At 42.8% G+C, this 24378-nt stretch overlaps 1 pseudogene; it reads right to left on the bottom strand.

The window, feature by feature from the left end:
• Positions 1–303: 303 nt before the first annotated feature.
• On the bottom strand, positions 304–23988 carry LOC125121917 (cbp/p300-interacting transactivator 4-like; annotated as a pseudogene).
• Positions 23989–24378: the final 390 nt, after the last annotated feature.

Raw genomic sequence — 24378 nt, 5'->3', positions numbered from 1 at the left:
GACTGGGGAGCTGGGTTGGGGGATCTGAGAGGAGAGAATACAGAATCCAAGAGCTGGGAGGCTGCAAGGGGCGTCCAGACCCCTTCACTTTTGTCCTGTGGCTCTGGGTCAGAGAGATGAGCCCAAACTGTCATCCTGCAGGAAGCAGGGTCTGCAGTGAGGCCAGACGTCGCGGCCCCGGAGTCGGCTCTGTGCCCTAACCGCTGCCTCACCCTCAGGGAAGGCGCATGCGGGGATCCCGGCACTGGGTGCAGAGTCCAGAGAGGCGGCCCCCTTCTCTCCGCCAGGCCAGGCAGGCATCACTTAGCAGCTCACTGTGCCAGTAGGCGGCGCCCATCCCAAGTCCGAGAAGCAGTCGAACTCGCTCTGGCCCAGGAAGAGCTCGAGCAGCTCTCACAGCTCCCGCATGCTGCGTGGCCTGAGCTGCAGCTCCAGCGATGTCAACGTCTCCTCATGGATGAGTTCCGTGTCCATGCAGCCCAGAGCATGCGTGGGTGGTGGCGGTGGCAGAGTTGGGGCTCCCGGCCCTGGCTGCAGGCCCAGGGGGGCCTCCCGGTGGCTGGGGGTGGGTGTGGGTGTGGGGTCTGGGGACTTGGGTACAGCGTCGCCCTGGGCTGTAGGTGCGCGCTGCCGGCTGCCCGAAGGCCCTGTAAGTCAGAGCCCCGGGTGGGGGCGGCGGCGGCAGGCCCAGCGGAGTCCCCTGTGGCAGCAACCCTTTGTCAAGGCCCAGGCCCCAGTATGGCTGCAGCGTCCAGACCACGTGAGGGCCTTGGGCAGGCGCGGTAGGCTGTGGCCTTGGCACCAGGCGGTAGCCCTCAGCGAGCAGCAGGTGGTCCGTCGTGACTGCGGTCTGGCTGCAGGCAGCTTCGGACCAGGGGTCAGCGAGGGCATCCCCCGGTCTGGACCAGCGGTTCCTCTGCGGGGAGGGATCCAGGCACCGTCCCCTCTCTGCGCCCCAGCCGGGCAAAGGAAATCCGAACCCAACCCGTGCTTCTGCGCAGCCCAGGACACGAACTCAGAGTTCCAGGCACCCCAGCTCAAGGTGAGAATGACCCTACTCCCCCACCAGGTCCAGCAGCTCAGGGTGTGCTATTTTTAAAAATATTTAGGGAGTACCCTTGTGGCGCAGCAGGTTGGGGATTGGGCATTGTCACTGCAGCAGCTCGGGTTGCTTCTGTGTCCCAGATTCAGTCCTGGCCCAGGAACTTCCAACATATTGTGGGTGCAGCCAAAAATTAATATTTACTTATCTCATCATGAGGGTATAACACATTATCTCCTTTTTAAGTTTTAATGTGAAGATACCTTAACTATATATTTATACTTAATTGTATGTGTGCTGGTCATTCAGCAGTGTTTATCATGCCTACGATGACCAGAACTCCATGAATCTCTGCAGAGGTATAGTCAGAAGAGCAGTCATCTGGCCTGGGAACTAAAGATAGATAAAACATCAACAGGCACTTGAGATTTAAACCATCACTTTCAGGCAATATGCAGCCACAATTTATGCATGCTACAGGGTAGTTGTTTGAGTATTCTAAAATTTATCTGTTTTAGCTTTAAGGGGTGCAGCCTAATTTTAGTATTCAGAATATATTCACTCTTTGTTCTTAGCTATATCCTTCTGAGATCCTATATTTTTAAATCTTTTTCTAAAATAAAGAAGGAATATTTTTTAAAAAGTCTTTGTCTCCTATCCAGTTTGGGTTCCCTTTTAATTAATTTTTTATTGTTACAGCCACACCTACAGCATATGGAAGTTTCCAGGCTAGGGGTCAGATTGAAGCTGCAGCTGCCAGTCTGTGTAGGCCACACCTATTGCAACACTGAATCCAAGCCACATCTGTGATGTACACTTGCGGCAATGCTGGATCCTTAACCCACTGAGCAAGACCAGGGATAGAACCTACATTCACATGGACACTCTGTCTGGTTCTCAATCTGCTGAGCCACAACAGGAACTCCTAAGTTCCTTTTTTAGATCCTTTCCAAGGAGAGACTACTCATAGGATTATATTTTCCTGTTTGGTTTCTGATAATTTCTTAAGGATATTGAATATAAACCAATTGCTTTAGAAAACCAACTTAAAAATTCTAAGATCCATTTCTTGGGCATAATGAATACATGCCTTCTCACCCAGCATGCATGCTTCTTAAGTTGCTTTTTCCCAAAATGTCTTAACTTTTTCTTACTTTAGTTGAGGTTTATCTGTTCTTTCCAAGTCAAGGGCCGTTGTCAATTCAAGGGCATTTTAAAGGTTTGCGTAAAGAACAAGAGAACATATTTCACTGAAATTCACCATATTTTCCACAAATATAGGCACATTTTTAATAAGATATTTTATAAGTCTCAGATTAAGTGTAGAGACAAGGTGTCCTAAAAAAGCTTTAAGCTCTGTCTGCACCAAAAAGTTACATGTACTATCAAATTGCACCTCTCTAATGGGCTAAGAGCTACAGCTTAATATTCATTGTATTACCTGTGCCTGGCTTAGCAGATAGGCAAACAACTGTTGGCTGAACAAATGCACCTGCATAGGCTGGGTGTCCTGAACTGCTTGATTCCATCCACAGGCACGGCCTCAGACACCCTTCTGGAAGCTCCTTGGCCACCATCAAGCCCTGTGAGGAACCTTTCTTGGTGTCTCCCTTATGAACCTACTTGTTGCACTCAGTGTCTCTGATTCCCAGCGTGTGCTTCATGCCAGCATCTTCCTCTCTGCTGTGTCCCTTCTAACTGCCCCTTCAGGTAAACCATGTAGATCATTTCAGTAGCTGAGGTCACTGGACTGGAAATAAAAGGGCCTTCTATAAAGATGGTGGGCCCAATTAAGGAAAATAAGGGAAGGGAGTTCCCACTGTGGCTCAGCAGTCAAGACCCTGGCATAGTCTCTGTGAGGATGTGGGTTCAATCCCTGGCCTTGTTCAATGGGTTAAGGACCTGGTGTTGCCAAAGCTGTGGCCTAGGTCACAGATGTGGCTCAGATCTTGTGTTGCTGTGGTTGTGGTGTATAGGCTTGCAACTGCGGCCCTGATTAGACCCCTAGCCTGGGAATTTCTCCATACTGTAGGTGTGGCCATTAGAAGAAAAAGAAGAGGAAGAGGAGGGCAAGGGGGAGGGTAGGAGGAGAAGGAAGAAGAAGGTTTTAAGGGAAGTTGTAATTATCATAGGGTCAGTATAAGAATGGAGGGTGCATCCAAGCTTATTGTAGGTCTCCCTCTTAGAGATACCAGTGCGATCACTATAGGAAAAGATCAAGGGTGAGGACTGAAAGAAGTTTTTTGAGGAAGGAGGGGGATTTTTTACTATTTCTATTTATCACTATTAGGCTAAATTGCTTATTCAATAAATTGATCAATAAATTTAAACATGATTGGGTACTTAAATAGAAGTGGTATAAATAGCAAGGGACATTGTTGAGCTTACATGACAAACAAATGCAGTGGTAGTTGCCCCTCCTCTTTTTAAGGTATTTAAGATTTTTAAAATAGAGAAGACATTTGGAAATGGTACAAAAAATATTTGCTTACCTTTTCATAAAGCCATTGTCTATGGCTTTTTCATGCTTCTAGTTGTAAGGCACCTCCACAAGACTATAATGACTCTGAAAAATATCCAGGAAGGGAATCATCAGTGCTGGCTTATATGAGGTCTACTATCTGAAAACCAGCCAAATGAGTAAGATTATAACTTAAGAAATATAGATATTATGAAGGAATATGATCATATGTCATAAACTGTAGCTATATGTACATGGCATTACTTTTCAAAATACTGTGATGCATTATTTAACCTGCTTATAAAAATTTAGTCAAAATTAAGCATTATAATCTTCATTTAAAAAACAAATAGTATGTAAAACCATGAAGGAAACTGATAAAGTGACAATATACCTCTAAATATTAATGTATTATAACTAGGAATGATTTCTTTGTAGTTTAGAAGAGGTATGTTTAAGACAATGAACATAACTTGACAAAATACATGTACAGTGGACAATAAACTTGAGATACTATTTAAAAAACTCAGCCTGATAAAGTCCTCAAAGTTAAGTGGTTCCAAAGAAGATTAAGATCAACTTATAGATGAGCCATAATGAGTTGTTAGGAGAAAATAAAGGACAATGTTCTTTCAAAAATATCCCCAGGGTCTAAGAGTCAAATCTTAGATGCTGAAAACTAATATCACACAAAATCAAGTAAATTGCTCTGTTCTACTAAATGTCCTGTATGGGAATTTTAATCCACTACCAAATTAATATTTTAGAACTAACCTTTAGTCATAAGATGAACATGTTCCATATTCCGCTTAACAGGAAATACACTTGGCTTCCCAAGTTCATCAACCTATTTCAGAATCTAGGTATGTCACTTGTTAGAGATTCATCAAAATGAAACCCCAATAAGTGAATGAATTTATCACTGTAGCACTCAATACATGTGTTACCTATTCTTGCCCCCATTAGGAAATAAAATATTCATGATATTTTTATTCATAAAAGAATCTAGAGGTTAAAACAGAGATAAATGAAAAATACATCTCTTTCTTTGGCAGATCTCCAAATGTCTTTAAAATTTTTTTGTCTATTGACTACACCTAGCCTATCTATAAGTTATGATATCGAGTCAGAGCTAAAGATAGGAAAATATAGATCTTAAATACTCCACCATAATCTTGTAATTAACATTTTTTAGTTATATGGCATTCATAAGATGTTAAGATTTGTTTCATAATAATCTTTCTAATAAGATCCATTTAGCCAAATCAAAAATTGAGGTGGCTTTCCCACTGTACATGAAAGGGCATCAAAACAAAGTGTTTAGATATTTTTCATAAATTATCTTAAAGTTTTTAAGACATAAGAAGAGGGGAACACAGAAACGGCTCTTTCAAGTATTGTGTTTTTTTAAAATATGCTTTATTTATTTATTTAGTTTTTTGCTTTTTAGGGCTGCACCCACAGCATATGGAAGTTCCCAGACTAGGGGTCGAATCAGAGCTGTAGCTGCTGGCCTACGCCACAGCCACAGCAGCTCAGGATCAGAGCCTCGTCTGTGACCTACATCACAGCTCACAGCAATGCCAGATTCCTGACCCACTGAGTGAGGCCAGTCAGATTCATTTCTGCTGAGCCACAATGGGAACTCCAAAGTGTTGATTGTTTTGATGTGGCAAATCATGTGTAAAAGATTCCAAATCACTGAAAAGAGTGTGACCCAAAGGACTTTAAAGCCATAGTTCCACACACATCGGTACAAGGTCTACAATAAGCCAGGGCTCTGGCTTCTTTCACCCTTCCCACAACTTAAAGGAAAGTGGAGGGAAATATCCCAGGAGATGTAGAAGAGCCAATATGAACAGAAGCAAATGTGATCTGAGAAGCAAGTGCAGACTAGCTGACAAGGAGAGGCAAGGGTAACCCCAAAGGAGCAATACAGACATCTATCCAGTGCAAGGGAAGGACCACAGAAAGGATTGGACCACAGAAGGACCACAGAAGAAATCAGGAGCAGAGAAGAGGAGGAAATGCTGGCAAGCACAGAGCAGAGGCTCATTCTTCAGTGGTGTCTGCAGGCAGGTAAAGGCAGGCACTTGGGAAGATATAAACAATATTAAAGAGTATAAAATAAGGTTGCTGAGCTCAAGACATTATCAATCTAGTTGGAGAGATTGAATATATTATACCTAAGGAAAGTTAAATAACAACATAGGACCATATCTTGAGTAGTGTTGCAAAGAAATGTACAATTGATTAAGCACTGAGTTATTGAGGAAGTCTTCAAAGCAGAGAGGAGCTTTGAGCTCAGTATGAGAAGAGTACAAATGGGCAAAAAAATAAGGGGATTAACAATAAAAAAAGATAGTGTCAGGAATATATCTACTATATTTTGGGAAAGTAAACTAAGCTGAGAGCTGTTTTAATCAAGATTTTGACTTTTTATATTTCATGATACTTTGATATCTTGAGCCCTTTCAGATCCAAGGAGAGACTCCCCCTTTAAGTGTAAGTAGCTCCTACAGATAGCAAACAACTCACCAGAGAGCAAACAAGCATTCCTTCAATAGTCAAGCCAATCAATCCCTCACCTAGACCCCATTTGGTCTCCTTTAAGCAGGTTCCTGCAGGACAGGACACCACCATGCCTCCCCTAGGGCCAGGTGGAGAACAGCAACAGTGGAGCCCACAGAAATCAAACTACCTCATCATTGTAAATGCACTCACTGCCTACCCTGCCTCATGCATTCCTTCTCACAAAAACCACAGTGAAACCTTCTGCCCATACTTACCCCTTGCTCATTCTGCCTCCTGACCAGCCCTGGCACTTCCTGTGGCTCTGCATGGCATAGTGTGCCCCCTCCTCTTGAGAACTTTAAGTAACAACCTGTCTTTTCAATGACCATCATCCCCTGATCTGTTGGCCTCACTCTACTGGAATAAAAATGAAATCCTATGTACATTTGAAAAATGATAGATGCAGAAAATAAAGGGTTTATTTAGAAGATGGTTTCCGAGTACAGTCTGAGGAACTCTGGGGTGCCTAAGATCCTTTGGGGAGTCTGAGATCAAAATCATGCACAAGGAAAAGGTCTTCTCAGAGTGCAATAGCCCAATGGATATTAATGTAACAGAGTATGAGAAAACTCTGATTTTGACAGAGTTGACATGGCCTCAGATGTCTCATTGTAGCTAATCTTTGAGAAACTTGGCTGTATGTTAGTACTGTATCTTAGAAAAATATCTGCAGTTATCTATAAAGCTTTTAAAATACTTTTCCCTTTCCAACTACATTAGCTGCACAAGGCCAGATTTTTTTTTTTTCATATACTTGAACCAAAGCAACACACTGAATCAGAAATGGATATCAGAATGCAGCTGCCTTCTATTAATCCAGATATGAAAGTGATTTGCAACAATGAAAGAGTGACATTTTTTTCACTAAATTTGTTTAATTTGGAAAATACATTTTTCATGAAACTATGTTAATAATGTAATGTGCTTGAACTTTCTTAATGAATCAATACATCTTTTCAATGTTCCTCAATTTTAATTTCAAATATGGTAAATATCAGTAGATATAACCTACTATTAAGAAGAAAAAGAGGTCATGAGATCAAAATTTTATGAACCATTAATAGAGGTAAAGTGGAAAGACAATGAAGAGCCAAACGACTTGAATTGCGGGCTAAAATGGGGATTTTTAGCATGGATGTAATGGAATTCTGAGCAGGGAGAGAATATGATGAAAAAAACTTTGGGGGAGGCTACACCTAGGGCATGTGGAAGTTCCCAGGCCAAGGATCAAACTTGAGTCTCAGCTTCAATCTGTACCAAGGCTGTGGCCACACTGGATCCTTAACCGAATGTGCCATAGGGGATCTGCCACAGGAACTTTTTTTTTTTCTTTTAGGATATGGAAGTTCCCAAGCTAGGGGTAAAATCAGAGCTAGAGCTGACAACATATGCCACAGCCACAGCAAGGCCAGATCCAAGCCACATCTGCAGCCTGAACCAGAGCTCACAGCAATGCCAGATCCTTAACACACTGAGAGAGGCCAGGGATTGAACACACAACCTCATGGCTCCTAGTCAGATTCATTTCCATTGCACCACAACAAGAAATCCTGCAAGGAAATTTGTAAGAAGGGAGCTTGTCGTATATGTGCTTATGTGTGTAGAAAAATTTGAAAAATGTATATCTGTTTGAAAAATGTACGGTGTTTTTTTGGTGGAGGGGGAGGTGGTGTCTGTGGCAGAGAAACCAGGCAGGAAGCTAACTACCTATACAAAAGGTAATCAAGCTCTTAATGAGGAGCATAATGAGAGAATGAACATAATAGCTAGTACTGGTAAAATCGATTGAGTGCTTACTGTACACCAGTCACAGTGCAAAATACTTGGTGCCGGTTATCTGTCTCATTATCTCCCTGAAGTCTTCTAATGGTTAACTTTATAAATTATATTTTAAAGATGAGACTACTGAGGCACAATGAAACTAATGGAAGATGGCAAATAAGAGCTGAAGCTGAGGTTTGAACCCAGGCAGTCTGACTGCAGAGCCTGAACAGTCAGTGCAGCATAAAGAGAGAATCACTTTGGGCATTGGGTGAATGTGATTGATGCTTCTGGTGTCCTGCCTCATCCCTTTCCTGGGCAGTATACCCATCCCCAGCTGACATGAATATTGGCTGCTACTGGCTCACAGCTGCATCCTTTGGGGGAGGATTGCCCTTGGCTGAGAGGAGATGATTAGGAGGCCTGAAGAGCTGCTGGGGGTGGTTCGTGGGCAATCAGTCAATGACCAGGTGTGCAGAAGGCCTCTGTGGCACGTGCCCACTCTTGTGTGAGTGCTTTATGTGGGGGCCAGGTGAGGCTGAGGCTAGGCTTTTCCTGAAACTACACATTTGTCTGACTTTCTCCACTGCCCTCTCCTGCCACCCTCCCTCCCCTATAGTGCCTCAGGAAGGTTTTCTCTCACTAAACCCCATTGAATGAATCTCTGTCTCAGGCTCTGCCTCCAGGAACCCAGCTGAGACACAGAGGAAATTTGTTTTAAAATAGTTTTTGGGGAGTTCCCATTGTGGTGCAGTGGAAATAAATCTGACTGGTATCCATGAGGATGCAGGTTCTACCCCTGGCCTCACTCAGTGGGTTGGGTCCGGTGTTGCCTTGAGTTGTGGTGTGGGTTACAGATGTTGCTCAGATCTAGCATTGCTGTGGGCGTGGTGTAGGCCAGCAGCTGCAGCTCCAGTTTGACCCCTAGCCTGAGAACTTCCATATGCCATGGGTACAGCCCTAAAAGAAAAAAAAAAGTTTTTGTGACTTCTAATGGAAAATAACATGAAATAAATGTATAAAACTTTACAAATAAAAGTTTTTGAATTAAGTGCTTTTTGGCATTCCATTCTTTTTGTGGGCCTCAGACTTTATAGCAGATGGATCTGTAATGTGGTCCCTCCTTAACTTTAAAATATATATATCCAGACACATTCATGCCAAATCACACTCCAATTAGAAGCTTCAGTGTTTTTTTCCTAATCAAGCTACTGTGGGCACTCTGCTCTTCCCTTAGCAGGACAGGAAGCTCCATGCTTTATTTATCTTTACATCCCACCAACACCTAGCATGGTGTTTGGTACTTTGGAGATGCACTGTAAATGTATGAAGTAAAAAGAAAGGAAATCTCAGAATTTGTCAACTCATTTCACTGGCATCTTTATGGTGAAGAATATCCTTCTGAGAATCTAATGTAGTTGCTCTCTCTCATATGCATGAGACTCACCTGGGGGAGCTTGACAAAAGTGCAAATGAAAGATCCCATCTCTCCCACTCATCCTACTTGTGATTTTCATCCTCGAGGGATAAGTTAAGGTTAGGAATCTGCATTGTTAGCAATACCACAGGTGATTTTAATGCAAGATATTATTGGGCTACATTTTTTTTCTTGTGCCCATGGCATACAGAAGTTCCAGGGTCTGACGCCACTGCAGTGACAACACCAGATATACGTAACCCACTACACCACAAATGGGCTACATTTTGAGAAACACTCCTTTAAAAAACTTAAATATGACATAAAGATACCTATTAAAAACCAAGACTTGATGTCTAAAGGGCAAAACCTTCTCTTTCACCCATAACTATCTTAATAAGATGTACAGGCCAATTCGAGGATCTTGGAACATTTTCAGACTTGCCAAGTTTTGTTGTGTTGACTTCCTTAGTAAACATGGGAACAATGAAAAAGCAAATTTTCTGACAAGTTTGGAATTAAATATACATCCAACATCCTACATAGGCCATCATTGGATACCTTATAATGCTACTAGTACTCCCAGGGGCATGGGTTATCCCACCACACATTCAATGCAGAGATTCGTACAGCCTTTGGGCAATATGCCCACCCATCCTTCAAAACAAAAATACAGCGAATCAATGCTTTTAAAGTGTCTCTGAGGTAAAGGACCTCTGCCACCTAGAAAGCACCATTAAAGTGATGTCTACTCTGGGAAATTGTTGCTAAAACATTGTAAACCCATCAGTGACCATGATGAAAAAGCCAGAGTTTCTGGGCTGTCTCAGAGGATTGATTCTCTATTACTGAAAGTCAGTCATTTGCAATAAGCCATGCTAAGAGGGACATCTGAAAGGCTTATGGCAGAAGGATCCCCAGTTTATTCTCAGTTATTCTTGCCTTTAGGAAAAACCCTGAGAAGACTTGGCCAGCTGTGGCACCACTACAACAATGAGCCAGCTGTGGCATTGCTACAGTAATGAGTAAAAGCCCCTCTACCCCCTCATCAGTACATATGCAGTAGTGTGCCAGGGCATACATTACTTCTGTCAATCATCACAGTGATGATTTACCAGCAATGGATGAGAGTTCAAGCTGCTTCACATCCTGCCTAACACATGGTACTACCAATCAAAAAATTATTTTCAGGGGTTCCCCTTGTGGCTCAGTGGGTTAGCAACCTGACTAATATCCATGAGGATGCAATTTGATCCCTAGTCTCCCTCCGTGGGTTAAGGATCTGGTGTTGCCACAAGCTGTGATGTAGGTCATGAAGTGGCTTGGATCTGGTGCTGCTGTGGCAAAGGCTGGTGGCTACAACTCCAATTCGACCCCTAGCCTGGAAACTTCCATATGCCATGGGTGAACCCTAAAAAGATGAAAAAAAAAAAGAATTATTTTTAGCTTTTTTTTTTTTTGGTCTTTTTGCTATTTCCCTGGGCCGCTTCCGCTGCATGTGGAGGTTCCCAGGCTAGGGGTCTAATCAGAGCTGTAGCCACCGGCCTACACCAGAGCCACAGCAACGCAGGATCTGAGCCGCGTCTGCAACCTACACCACAGCTCACGGCAACGCCGGATCGTCAACCCACTGACCAAGGGCAGGGACTGAACCCGCAACCTCATGGTTCCTAGTCGGATTCGTTAACCACTGCGCCACGACGGGAACTCCTATTTTTAGCTTTTCTAAGTACTGCAAGCTGTGTCTACATGTGGTTCTAATCTGTATTTCCCTGACAACTAGAAATACAGAAATCTCTTCATGTATTTACTGCCTATTCATATCTCAAGTCTTAGGAAGTGGATCTGCAAATCTTTACTTAAAAATGTGATCATTTGGCTTCTGATCAAGTTGTAAGAGTTCTTTATGTATTCAAGATATGAGACCTTTTTCTTTTTCTTCTTTTTTTTTTTTTTTTTGGCCTTTTCTAAGGCTGCACTGTGGCATATGGAGGTTCCCAGACTAGGGATCTAATCATAGGAGCTATAGCTGCCAGCCTATACCACAGCCACAGCCACAACAATGTGGGATCTGAGCCATGTCTGTGACCTACACCACAGCTCAGAGCACTGCCAGATCCTTAACCCACTGAGTGAGGCCAGGGATCAAACCTCATGGTTCCTAGTCAGATTTTTTAATGACTGAGACATAATGGGAATTCCATGAGAACTTTTTGAGATGGTCTATGGATAGTGGTGGGTCTGCAAGGTCAAAGCTGTTTTCAAAATAATACCAAACTATTACGCACCTTTTTGAGTGTGTGTTGGCATTTGCACTAATGGTAAAAAATGAATAAGCAAAAAACTAAAGGTGGATAAAACCACGGGCTTTTAAGTGTATATCTAGGTAGTGTCACCAACCTGTACTAGTGGTCATTTTACCCTTTGCCATCACACACTTGTTTTAAAATATGCCTGTTTCACTTAAGGATGTGGAGCCCCCATCGTGGCTCAGCAGAAACAAATCTGACTAGGGTTCATGAGGACGCAGGTTCAATCCCTGGCCTGGCTCAGTTAAGGATCCACCATTGCTGTGGGCTGTGGTGTAGGTTGCAGAGATAGCTTGGATCTGGCATTGCTGTGCCCATGGTATAGGCCAACAGCTACAGTTCTGATTTGACCCCTAGCCTGGGAACCTCCATATACCATGGGTGTGGCCCAAAAAAGCAAAAAAAAAAAAAAGCGTATATTTGATTAGATATAGTAGAAATTATTAAGTGGATTAAATTTTAACCTTGGGGTGTATGGTTTTTTAAAAAATATTTTTTTGTGGCCACACCTATGGCACCAGAAGTTCTCTGGCCAGGAATGGAACCCATGCCACAGCAGTGACAAAGCTGCATCCTTCACCTGCTGGGCCACAAGAGAATTCCTGCATGGCTTTTGAATACTCTCTTACTGAATGAGAAGTCAGCATAAGCCCTCTGCTGCATGCCAAAGTTTGAGGAGGGAAATACTCATGCAGTTTTCTGAGTTGTAAACACACCTAGTCACTCTTTTCATAGAACACCATTTTTACTTGACCGATACACATCTGGTTACTCAGACTCGAATTCTGGGCAGACATATTCCTCAAAACCAAACACTGTATATGTGTCTTTTCAAGGAAAATGACTGACAGTGTTTGTTCCCAATGATCAAATTTGAGCTTTCATGGGAAAATTAGAAATCTTAGATCCATCACCATGAGTTTGATAGCTTCCCAAGAGTTAAAAACCATTTCTAATGACATCTGTAGTGATGTTAACAAATTCAATTTAAAAATATTGTATGATAGAAGTTGTCAACATTTGTAATCTTAGCATAACTTAATGAACCAATATTTTCCACATGACCAATGCATGATGCTACAGTTTTACACAGATGGAAGATCCATTCAGAGTATAAAATAGGCCAATAGGTTTTAATAAGTACAGTAGGATATGCTTGTTGATATGGATTCAGATTCCACATTATAGCTCACCTTTAAGAAAGGACCGTTTATTAAAGTGTGGTGTTGGTATCGATTTTGTAGGCTAACATAACAAGCTACCACAAACTGGGTGGCTTAGAAGAAAAGAGATATGTTATACTACAGTAGAGGCTAAAAGTCTGAAACCAAGCTGACAGCAGACACATGCTCTTCCTGAAGACTCTAGAGGAAAGAGCCATCCTTGTCTCTTCCAGCTTCTGGTAGCCCCAGATGTTCCTTGGCTTGTGGCAACATAGTTCCTACCTGGGCCTCCAACCTCAGATAACATTCTCCCTGTGTTTCCTCATGTTGTTCTCCTTCCATTAGTCTGCACTTGAATTTCCCTTTTCTAAAGGCACCAATCACAGTGGGTTAGGACCCATTCTAATGCCCTCATCTGAACTCGATTAAATCTCTGTAGATTCTACTTCCAAATAGTCAACATTCTGAGGTATTGTGAGCTAAGACTTAAATGGATTCTTTTTTTCAGGGAGAATGCAATTGAACCCATAACAGGAGAATACCTACAATTATCTGAAAAGGCTAGGGAAAGACTTCTATGACCAACATATAATCTGTGAGGCCAGATTTTCTTCATATACTGCAACCAAAACAATATGTCATAACAGAATGAATGCAAAACCCATATATGAGAATACAGCTGCCTTCTTCTATTAATCTAATTAAAGAGATTTGAAAAACATAAAATAATGCCTTTATTAATTTTTTGCATTTTAGAAAATGCGGTTGTCATTTATGTTATCATATAATAGATTATTTTGACTGAATACATATTCTTTAAAATTGTTTTCATTTATCATATAGTAAATGTTGTTAGGTCTGAGCAAATATTGACAAATGAAACCTCTTTTGTTGGCAGACTGGGGAATGGGGTCCTTAATAATTTTATGAGCATAATCATCACTTAAGAGCTAGCGGCCTGTGGGCACTTACAGAATATTCCAAGTACTCAGTATTAGCTACAAATACCTTTTAACCCTGTCAAGGTCAGGCCTTGTTCTGTTTATAACTCTTTAGTAGTTAATTCTTTGATTGGCTCTATGGCGGAGTCTCACTCTTACATGAGCAGCTTGGAATTCAGCCGGTGACTCCAATGAACCCCTCTACAGAAGCCCTTTTTCTGTGTAGCTCCCTACTCTGCAGAACTCTGTCCCTCATAATCCAGCTGCTTCAGGCTCCCTGGACCCTGAGCTCTTCCTCTGTCCCCTGAAACTACTGTGATCCACCCCTGCCCTCTCCAGGTTTGGTAAATGCCTCCAAGTAGAAGGCTCTTTAACCTAGGTATCTGGAAGACGGAGCACAATGTAGATTGCTTTCATCATTAGGCTTATTGTTCTGCTTTTTTGTCGAACTACAGATACCACTGCCACCTGCCCCCAAACCATGATTACAATGTGAGTTCTATGAAGGAACATGGTTTTGTCTGTCTTGTTCACTGTTGTACATTGAACAGTGCCTGGAACATATGGAGGTGTTTATAATTTGTTCAACAAATTCAAAGAAGGTGTGAATTTTCATGCCTGTCATTATAGGACCTGCATTCAAACATTTGATAGAGATTTTAAGTAAACATTTCAATTATTTGTATCACCTGCGCTGTCCTCAGATCATACGGGTTAGGAGCTGATGCTGGCTGTTTATAACAATAAAGCTGCTATTTCCATGTATATATCATCTCAGAGAGGTAATATTTGAACCCAGGTCTATCATACCCCAGTCCCAGGTACCTTACCACTAGCTTCCATGCCTTCTTAAGGACCTGTGAGGAAAACCGGTCTACAGTCTTATACCTCTGAGATACTCTACTGCATCACGTAACATCATTAAGTATCTCAAATAACCTGGATCCAAAGCAGCGACATTTCAGCAGAAATCAATATACCTTAGATGTTTGTTAAAAGCAGAAAGATCCTTTTAATTGGCTTATGCAATCAAAGCATGCAATGACTTTTAAAGAAAACTCCACAGCATATGGCATTCTGATGTCTTCAAAGTGTGCTTTGATGGGACCAACCATGAACATGAAGAGGAGGTATGATTTAAAAGAAAGCTGGTGAAGAACTTTGATGCAAATAAAATCTAGTCAGGCACTTTACAATTCATTTCTCTCTTTCTCTTTTTTTTTTCCCCCTGGTGTTGTGCTGTTGCCTTTCATTCCCAAACACTGGAAATGTTCCTTACCGTTTCCATCTTGTTCTCTTTAAGCATCTGACACTTCCTTCTCCTGGTGGACTGGAAAGGCAGAATTTCACAGCTTAGGTAAGGGGGTGGGAGGGTGGTCTGGGCCTCTTCAGAACGTGTCACAAGTCTCATTGTTATCCACCATCTCATCCCTAAGAGGCAACATTTGGAGAAAATGACCTCTCAATTCTTCGAGTCCTCTCAATCTACCATCCTACAGGGATGATGTTGGACCCTGATTTGGACCCATTCCATGGGATACACATCCATGTCCACCTGTTTATGAAAGTATTCCCCTCCTGGCAGTGATACAGGAATGGTGAAAGGGGAATGGTGTTTTTCAGGGCCTTTGTGCTGTTACTCTGAACTTACAGCATGCTAATCTCAAGCCAAAGAGGACTGCCATTTTGGAGCTGTCCTCACAGACCCAAGGTCCAGAAGACGGACACTGCCCAAGTGGGAAGATGGGAGGCAGTGAGAAGTCCCCATAGACAGGAGCCCAGAGGTCTGAAGCCACAGGGGTGCCCTCAGTTTGTGGCTCTCAAGCCCTGGCTTTTCAAAGTGAGGCCTGAGGGCTGGCCCCAAAGGCATCACCTGAGAGTTGTTAGAATCTCAGGCTCCTCCGCAGACCTGCATATTCAGGAGGTTTCCAGGGGGGTTGTGGATGCATCAAAAAAAAAAAAAAATCATACCAAAAAAAACCTTAGGAATCAACCTGACCAAGGAGGTAAAATTTCTTATATGCTGAGGACTATAAAACATTAATTAAGGGAACTGAAGATGACTCAAAGAACTGGAAAGTTATTCCATGCTCTTGGATTGGAAGTTTTTTGTTAAAATGGCCATACTACCCAAAGCTACCTACAGATTTAATGTGATCTGTTATCAAATGATCCTTGACACTTTTCATAGAGCTAGAACAAGTAATCATCAGATTTATATGGAACCATAAAAGGCCCAGAATTGCCCATGTCATCCTGTGGAAAAGAACAAAGCAGAGGCATAAACTTTAGATTTCATGCAGAAGGCATGAACCTTCCCAGACTTCAGATGATACTACAAAGCTAATGAAAATGCCAGTGTCTTGGCACAGAAAAAGGCATATGGATTAATGGAACAGAATGGAGAGTCCAAAAATAAACCCACACACCTATGGTCAATTAATCTTCACAAAGGAGGCAAGAATAGACCATCGGAAAAGGTCTCCTCAGAAAGAGGTGTTGGGAAAGTTAGGGATCTGCAGGTAAAACAATGAAGGTAGAACATATCCTCACACCCTACACAAAAATAAACTCAAACTGGCTTAAAATCTTAGACCTAAGACATGACACCATAAAACTCCTAGAAGAGAATAGAGGGGCAAAACATTCTCTGACATAAATCACACCAACTTTTTCTTTGTTCATTCTCCGAAGGCAAATAGAAATAAAAGCACAAAGGGTGGGGAAAAATGTATACATGTAAGAACAACTTGATCCCCGTGCTGTACAGTGGGAAAAAAATAAAAATTAAAAAAAAAATGATTGGGATTTGTACTCACATTTCTCAAAGGTTTGATTAAATTTGCCCCTGAAATAAAGTATATATTTCATATACAAAAAAAAGAAATAAAAGCAAAAACAAATAAATGGGAGCTAATCAAATTTACAAGCATTTGCACAGCAAAGGAAACCATAAGCAAATGAAAAGACAACTTCTGGCAGGAAATATGTGCAAATGGTGTGACCAACGAGGGCTTAAATTCCAAAATATGCAAATAGCTCATACAACACAAAATGAAAAAAACAAACAACCCAATTGAAATATAGGCAGAAATAAATAAATATTTTAATGATTAGAGAAATACCAATCAAAATGACTCATCTCACACTGGTCCAAATGGTTATCATGAATGCTGGAGAGAGTATAGAGAAAAGGGAACCTTCCTACACTGTGGGTGGAAATGGAAGCTGGTGCAGCCACTATGCAAAACAGTATGGAGTTTCCTCCAAAAGCTAAGAACAGGTGTTCTAATATGGCAATCTCACTCCTGGGTATGTATTTGGGTAAACCTGTAATCCAAGAAGATATATATGCACCACTATGTTCATAGCAGCACAATTCACAACAGCCAAGATATGAAAACAACCTAAACATCCATCTGCAGGTGGTAAAGATGTAGTACATATACACAACAGAATATGAGTCAGGCATAAAATAGAAAGAAGGATTGCCACTTGCTGCAACATGGATAGACCTAGAGATGATGATATGAAGTGAAGTAAGTCAGAAAGAGACAAACACCATACAATATCACTTATATGTGGGATCCAAAATATGACACAAATGAACTTATCAAGGAAACAGACTTGGGGTTTCCAACAAGGGGGACGGGGTAGGGTTAAATTGGGCGTTCGAGACTAGCAGATGCAAACTATTAAATGCAGAATGGCTGAACAGCAAGGTCCTAGTGTATAGCAGAGGGATCTGTACTCAATACCATGAGATAAACCATAATGGAAAAGAGTACTTCCAAAAGAATATGCATGTATGTATAACCGAGTCACTTTTCTTTACAGCAGAGATGAACACATTGTAAATCAACTACACTTCAATTTAAAAAAGAAGTTTGAGAAACCTTAAGTATGGCTACCCATTCCTACCTTGAACTTAAGTGTGGCAAGTGTCGTGAGTTAGCTGCATGTCTGCTTTCTGGCTGCATGAGGGGCGTGGAGTCCCAGGTACTCAGGGGCAGTAAGCATCCCCAGTGAGAATGAGGTGAGGTGATCTGTGACTGTCTGCAGCACCACTGCTTCCCTGTGGCTCTCACCCGAGATCTGGCAAAGCCAACACCCCATGCATGCTACCCACTCTGCACCAGCTTCCAGGAGCATGAGGTCAAGGCACCTAGACTCCCATGCACTCAGCCCATTCACCAAGGGCATCCATGCATAGTGCACCTTGTGCCTGGTTTCCTGTGCTGTCCCCTAATGGCCATGGGACACTGGGCACTCCTTCTGCTCCTTTCACCTATGCTCGCCTTGCTGGACAGCTCAAGGGGGTCCATGGCTGGTTCATTGGGCCCACAGGCAGGGCACCCCAGAAGGGACTGCATCCAGTCCCTGGGTGCCAGCAGCATGTCTCCAGTCCTGTGGTGACCTTTTATCAGGGAGGCAAGGTTGGGCCATCTGTAAGGGCCTCCCTACTCCTCCACCCTGACTCTTGAGCAAGCCTGCCGGGTGAGTGGTTCAGGGGAGGAATTTGAGGTATTTGGAAGTCTTTTGGTCCTCAAGCAGTGGGAACAAAGCAGTTTTAGCCCCTGACTGCACGGCACACCCTTCCTCCTAGGCTCTTTCCCCAACATGGGGCAGGGTGGTGGGATTGGCTTTCTAGCCCTCTTTTCTGATGGGGCTTCTGTCCAGATTGAAACAGGCAGCAAAATTAGCCTCTTGGAGGCCCTGAACATTAGGAAGAGAAGCTTCCTTCCAGAAACAGCCCAGGAGAAATGGAGATTGGGCCCAAGGTGTGATAACTTCCATGTATTGATGCCACTCTGGTGTAGGCAGAGCCCAAGGCAGAGGAGAGGGGTCCCAGGGTGACTCAGAAACCCTCTGTTCTCATAGGGTGGGTGGTTAGTGGCTTGTGACTGAGCCAGGTTCTGGAAGTGCCCAGCCATTGTCAAACTACCCTGTGGGCCTGCAGGATGGCCCATCTCTCCTGACAGGTGCTCCTAATTGACCTTCATGGATGGAACTCTTAAGTCTTTTTTTTTTTTTGGTCTTTTTTTGGGCCTCACCTGAGGCATATGGAGGTTCCCAGGCTAAGGGTTAAATTGGAGATGTAGCTGCCAGCCTAGCCACGGGCACAACCACATGGGATCTGAGCCATGTCTGTGACGTACACCACAGCTCACTCAAGACAGGATCCTTAACCCACTGAGCAAGGCCAGGGATCAAACCTGCATCCTCATGGACACTAGTCAGGTTCATTAACCACTGAGCCACTACAGGAACTCCTTAAATCATTTTTTAAACTTTCTTCATCATGGTACTTTTAACTGGTTTGGAAGAGATGTCACATAATCTCTGGCTTGTTTGTCCTCCAGAAGGTATTCTAACCCTCAAGGGGTTTTGCCTAACCTGGTGTGGCATCTCTGCTGTGGCATGAAGCCCTTGTCCTGTGTGGCCTCTTTGCTCCATTCCTGAAAGAGCATTTTACGTTACCTACCTTTTCAGTAAATGTTGTTTTCCAATGCCTTCTGGTGTGAAGACATCTTTATGATGTCTGCTGTAGAGCAGCACGTGCTGATGATAATTTGTATAACAGAGCTGAGAAAGCTACCATAAACTTACCATGGAAATATAGTAATACTTTTATAATGTACTCACAGCAAGCATCTACCTAAATTTGAAAAGTAATATTTGGGACCCATCTCAGATGATGTTAGAATCCATGCACACATTTGGTCTCCAGACTGAGGCTCACCAGGGTAAAACAGTGTTCCAGGTGAAAATAGTGTTGCAGGTAAAACAGTGTTCCAGGTGGGACTGATCCAGCAGTGTGGGTCTTTGAGGGTTGACTGCAACCCTAACTGGGATCCCTTTGGAAACATCTGCTTGAAAAAGTAGCAAAAGAGTTAACACGTCGGGAGTGCATATTTGGTGGGTACTGTGCCAAGTGGCCTTGTGCTCATTTAGTCCTTGTATCTTTCACTTAAGATCACTTATTTACTAGCCTCATTTTTCAGACAAGAAAAACGGAGGTCCAGAGTGTGGTGGTAATTCTCCCGAGGTCATGTGGTTAGTAAGTGGTCTATTCAAAGCTCCAACCTAGCAGCCTGACGGCAGAGCCTCGGATCCCATCATCAGGGTTTATGACCTCAGCTGCTCTCAGTTGAATGGGTTTGGTCAGGTCAAGTGGGATTGCCTGGGTGGTATGTGACTCACTGGCAGAGTTGTTAGTTATTTGTTTATAACCAATACCTCTGGAGTTTTTCATTCATAGTGCTTTTTATAAGCCAGCCTTTAAAAATCAGACATTGAGTAACTATGCTAAAAGCACTATCCTGGAAGGATGCAAGTAAAACTAAGGTCTGATTCCTTAGCAAAGAAAGTGTGGTCTATGCAGTGGGCTTCCATTGTCAACTCCCATCACATAGTTTTGCACATGACTTTCCATCTCCTATGCACACATCTTCCCTGGGGTAGGACTTCTGGGTCTTCACTGCATCTTGCAGAGTCTGCTGCTAAATGGGCCATGTGGCTTATGTTTTCTTAGGACCCAGATTTGGCTTTTCTTTTTGAAAGTTAGGACAACATAGTAAACTGAGTACAGTCAGGCCTTCCCAGTATTTCCCTCTGAGCACCACGTTCCATAACAGGTTAATTTTGATCATTAATCATTCAGGATTGATAAACACAAGTTCATGACCTGAATAAAACTGATAGTAAAAATAAGTGATCCAACAAAGAACTGAAAACTTAACAAATATTTGTGACCAGGCTGTTGCAATTCTCACAAACATGGTATATGGGATACAAAATCTAAGTTAAGCTTGGTATGTAGGATCCCAAACTTAACGTCATTTTAAACTTTATCTCCACATCTTAAAGTCAAGTGCTTTGAGCCTAGACCTCTAAACTTGCTATACTCTGATATATGGAATACTTTGCCAAATGGACACCTGCTATATAGCATAGAGTACTCTACCCAATATTCTGTGATTATCTATATGGGAAAAGAATCTGGAAAAGAATGGATGTGTGTATATGTATAACTGAATCACTTTGCTGTGCAGCAGAAATTATCACAACATTATAAATCAGCTATACTTCAATAAAACTTTTTAAAAAGCCCAAATCAGAACTAGAAATAGCTGTGTTTTTTAACTACAAGGGTTAAGTCTGAGCCATTCTAACAAGAAATCAGGGAGGTGAATAACAGCTCTCCAGCAACAACTCCACAGTGTCAGAAAGAGTGGTTCCCAAGATCGTCACTGGCAAACCAGCATGGGTTTTAGGGTACTGAACCCCTTGTGTGGATTTTAGGGTATTCAGGGTAATAGTTGAGGGAAGAGAACATTGACTACAGCTTGCCATGAAAAGTTAGACCCCAGGAAGACAGGAGCTCTTACGGCTTTGCCTCTGTGTCATCCAATGCAGATGAAATCCAGTGTAACATGACAAGGCAGGCTGTGTGTGGTGGAATTCCTTTGTGTATTCCTGGGGCCTGGCTCTGCAACAGAGAGCAGCAGTGCCCATCGGGCAGATGAGCAGTGAGGTAAGCAGTGTCACCTGTGCCTTGTTGTGTAGCACACACTTGCCCACACCTGGCCCCTATCGCCATGAGCCTGGTTGAAAGTCCATTCTTGTGGCTTTCCCCCACTTAGAGGGTGTTCAGAAATGTTGGGTGTTCTGAGTTGTTGCAGGCTTGCAGTGGGGAAGGCCAGGGATGTTTGGGAGCACTGTTGTCCAGACAAGTGTGGAGGGAAATTGGGATGGAAAAATCCAGCAAAAGGCTGGCTCCTTGTCTTAAATTCAGACATAAACATCTGTGACAGTGTTACCTGAAATGGAATAATACAGAGAGTGCTTGCTTTATAGGAAACCCTTGCAGACCCAGTGCACACAATTATTCTTATTTACAATAAACTAGCCCAACTTTTATGTGCTTAGAGATTTTACAAGACTGAAAAATAAAACAGCCTTTAAATGGAATCAAAAGATATCAGAATCAACAGAAGTGAGTCATTTGGTAAGTGTCTCCCTGAATAAAGTTCCTGAAATAAAGTTCAAGTACATCTCTTTGACAAGAGAGCTCAAAGCCCCAGAATGAACCCTGGAGCACCTATGTGTGAGGAAAGCCTCTCCTGGATGCCTTGCACCCCAGTGCAGTGATTAATCCCTCATTAAAAAGGGAAAACCCCCACCATACTTTGGGACTGCTGTGTTCCTTTTCTCTACCCTGACAAGCATTCCTGGGGTGCTCACTTACTGTAAGTAGCATGAAACCTTGGATATAAAAAATGTGCACTATTCCAAGGTAGAGTAAAATTTCAGACTTGCAGAAATACCTTGCGTGCAGCATCGCACACAATTTACCCCAGCTCCCCAAGTTTACTTGCATCAGCCAGACTTAGGTGACATATTTGAAGATCTAATTAAATTCCAAACCCCAGGTCCCAAGTTGCCTTAGATCTTAAATATTGAGTCTCAAACACCAAAAGATTTCAAAGAAGTGAACCTATAATACTGGACTGTCCAGTAGAGGGCCACTAGCCACATTTAAATTCATTTAAATGAATATGGAGTCCCGTCACAGTTCATTGTTTAATGAACCCCACTAGCATGCATGAGGAAGAAGGTTCCATCCCTGGCCTCACTCAGTGGGTTAAGGATCCATTGTTGCCTTGTGTTGTGGTGCAGCGTGCAGATGCAGCTTGGATCTGATGTTGCTGTGGTGTTGGCCAGCAGCTGTAGCTCTGATTCAACCCCTAGCTTGGGAACCTCCATATGCTGCCTGTAGGGCCCTAAAAAGACAGTAAACAAACAAACAAAAAGATAAATAAGTTTATTTATTTATTTATTTAAATGAATACAAGAACAAAATTCTATCATACTAGCCATGTTTCAAACACTTAATAGCTGCCTGTGATCAGTGGCTGCCATTTTGGACAGCATCGATAGTTGTGGAATGATTCCATTGCCACAGAAGGATTTACTGTCCAGCAGTGTTACAGATGAATGACGTGGGCTGTATTGATCGGCTAGGGGCATTGTCCCCTAAGGTAGAAGTAGTGGGTTTGGTCAGCAGAAATAACATGAAAAAGGATGGGCAAGTTAGGGTTGACTCCAGTGGCAAATTCAGGAACTAATTAGTCCTTTGCTAAGAATAATACTTAATATGAAATCCAAATTTAAAAGCTACTAGTGCCCTGACAAACACCTCTTCCTTTTGGTCTCTTCTTGGACACCACTGCTGGCCCTCAGAGCAACAATGTCATGAACACACTCAGGCCCGGCAGTATGATGATAGGAGATGTATTGACATTAGCTGGCTCTGTGATGGTGTTGGTGATGCTGAGATGGCTCCATTGAGGTTGACTGGAGTATGTACAACTTAGTTTTACCATCAGTCACACTCTGTTCATCGGCAGCTTTGATTAGCCTCAGCAGTATCATGTGAAATAGGCCTGTCACTAAATAGCCTTGTGCCATCTGTGCTAAACCCAGATGTTCAACTGTCTCTGGTATTACAGGTGACTGTTTTCACCCACTCCAACATTTTTCAAAACTACCTAAAATTGGAAAGATGATTATCTTTTTTTTTTGTCTTTTTTGTTGTTGTTGTTGTTGCTATTTCTTGGGCTGCTCCCGCGGCATATGGAGGTTCCCAGGCTAGGGGTTGAATCGGAGCTGTAGACACCGGCCTACGCCAGAGCCACAGCAACGCGGGATCCGAGCCGCGTCTGCAACCTACACCACAGCTCACGGCAATGCCGGATTGTTAACACACTGAGCAAGGGCAGGGACCGAACCCGCAACCTCATGGTTCCTAGTTGGATTCGTTAACCACTGTGCCACGACGGGAACTCCGGAAAGATGATTATCTTTATTGACTTTAAAAAACTTATTTGTGGTGAAACTTCAGAATACAAAGCCATGGCCACATCTCTGACGGCTCCCATCCTTCTCAATTCTTGGTTTTCTGTGGATTAAAGTCATGAGCAAAGAAGAAACCCCTCAATAAACAAAACCATGGTACAGTGGCCCTACCTCATCGAGCCAGCTTCTGCCTTTTAGAAAGATAGACATCATGTCCAGACCAAAAAATCCAGTGTCCAGGAGATCGCCAGTGTCATGATGCTTGGGGACTCTGATGGTGATAAGGACTCTGAAGGAGGATTTGGAGAAGCTTGCTGCCCCTGGAACCATTGACTGGCTGGGCAGTGGCAGTGCAGGAACAAGGTTTGTGTCCCCAACAGCTGGAGGTGTGATGGCATTGACCACGGCAGGGACCCCTCTGATGAGGGGGTCTGTGGTGAGTCCAGCCCTTCCCTCCATCTTTGGTTCCAAGGGAAGGCCTGGAAGCTTTCTTCAAGTTGCGTTTTAATTCCTTCAACTGAGACTGCCATCCTATATCTAAAATGGGATGTTTCCTAGCAGTAACCAAGATTTAGTTATTTTATCCATGGAAACATAATAGGGTGCTTAAATAGTAACTCTGCAATGGACACTCATGGCATGGCCTAGAATGTTTCCACTGTTCAATTCTGGCCAGTGCACAGAATTTCTGAGCCCAGTATCCAAAGGCAGTCTTTGACAGATGCCTTACATCCTTGTATAGTGCATATGGAAGGGGAACATTCCTTACTAAAAAAGAAAGCTCCCCCAAACTTGGTGAATAACACACAATGTAGTAGAACTTCTAACCTTTTTTTAAAAATTTATTTT

The sequence above is a fragment of the Phacochoerus africanus genome, chromosome 3 (genome assembly GCF_016906955.1).
Source record: "Phacochoerus africanus isolate WHEZ1 chromosome 3, ROS_Pafr_v1, whole genome shotgun sequence".
NCBI classification, from domain to species: Eukaryota; Metazoa; Chordata; class Mammalia; order Artiodactyla; family Suidae; genus Phacochoerus; species Phacochoerus africanus.
The sequence above is the reverse complement of the archived record's forward strand: the minus strand, read 5'-3'. Positions and strand labels throughout refer to the sequence as shown.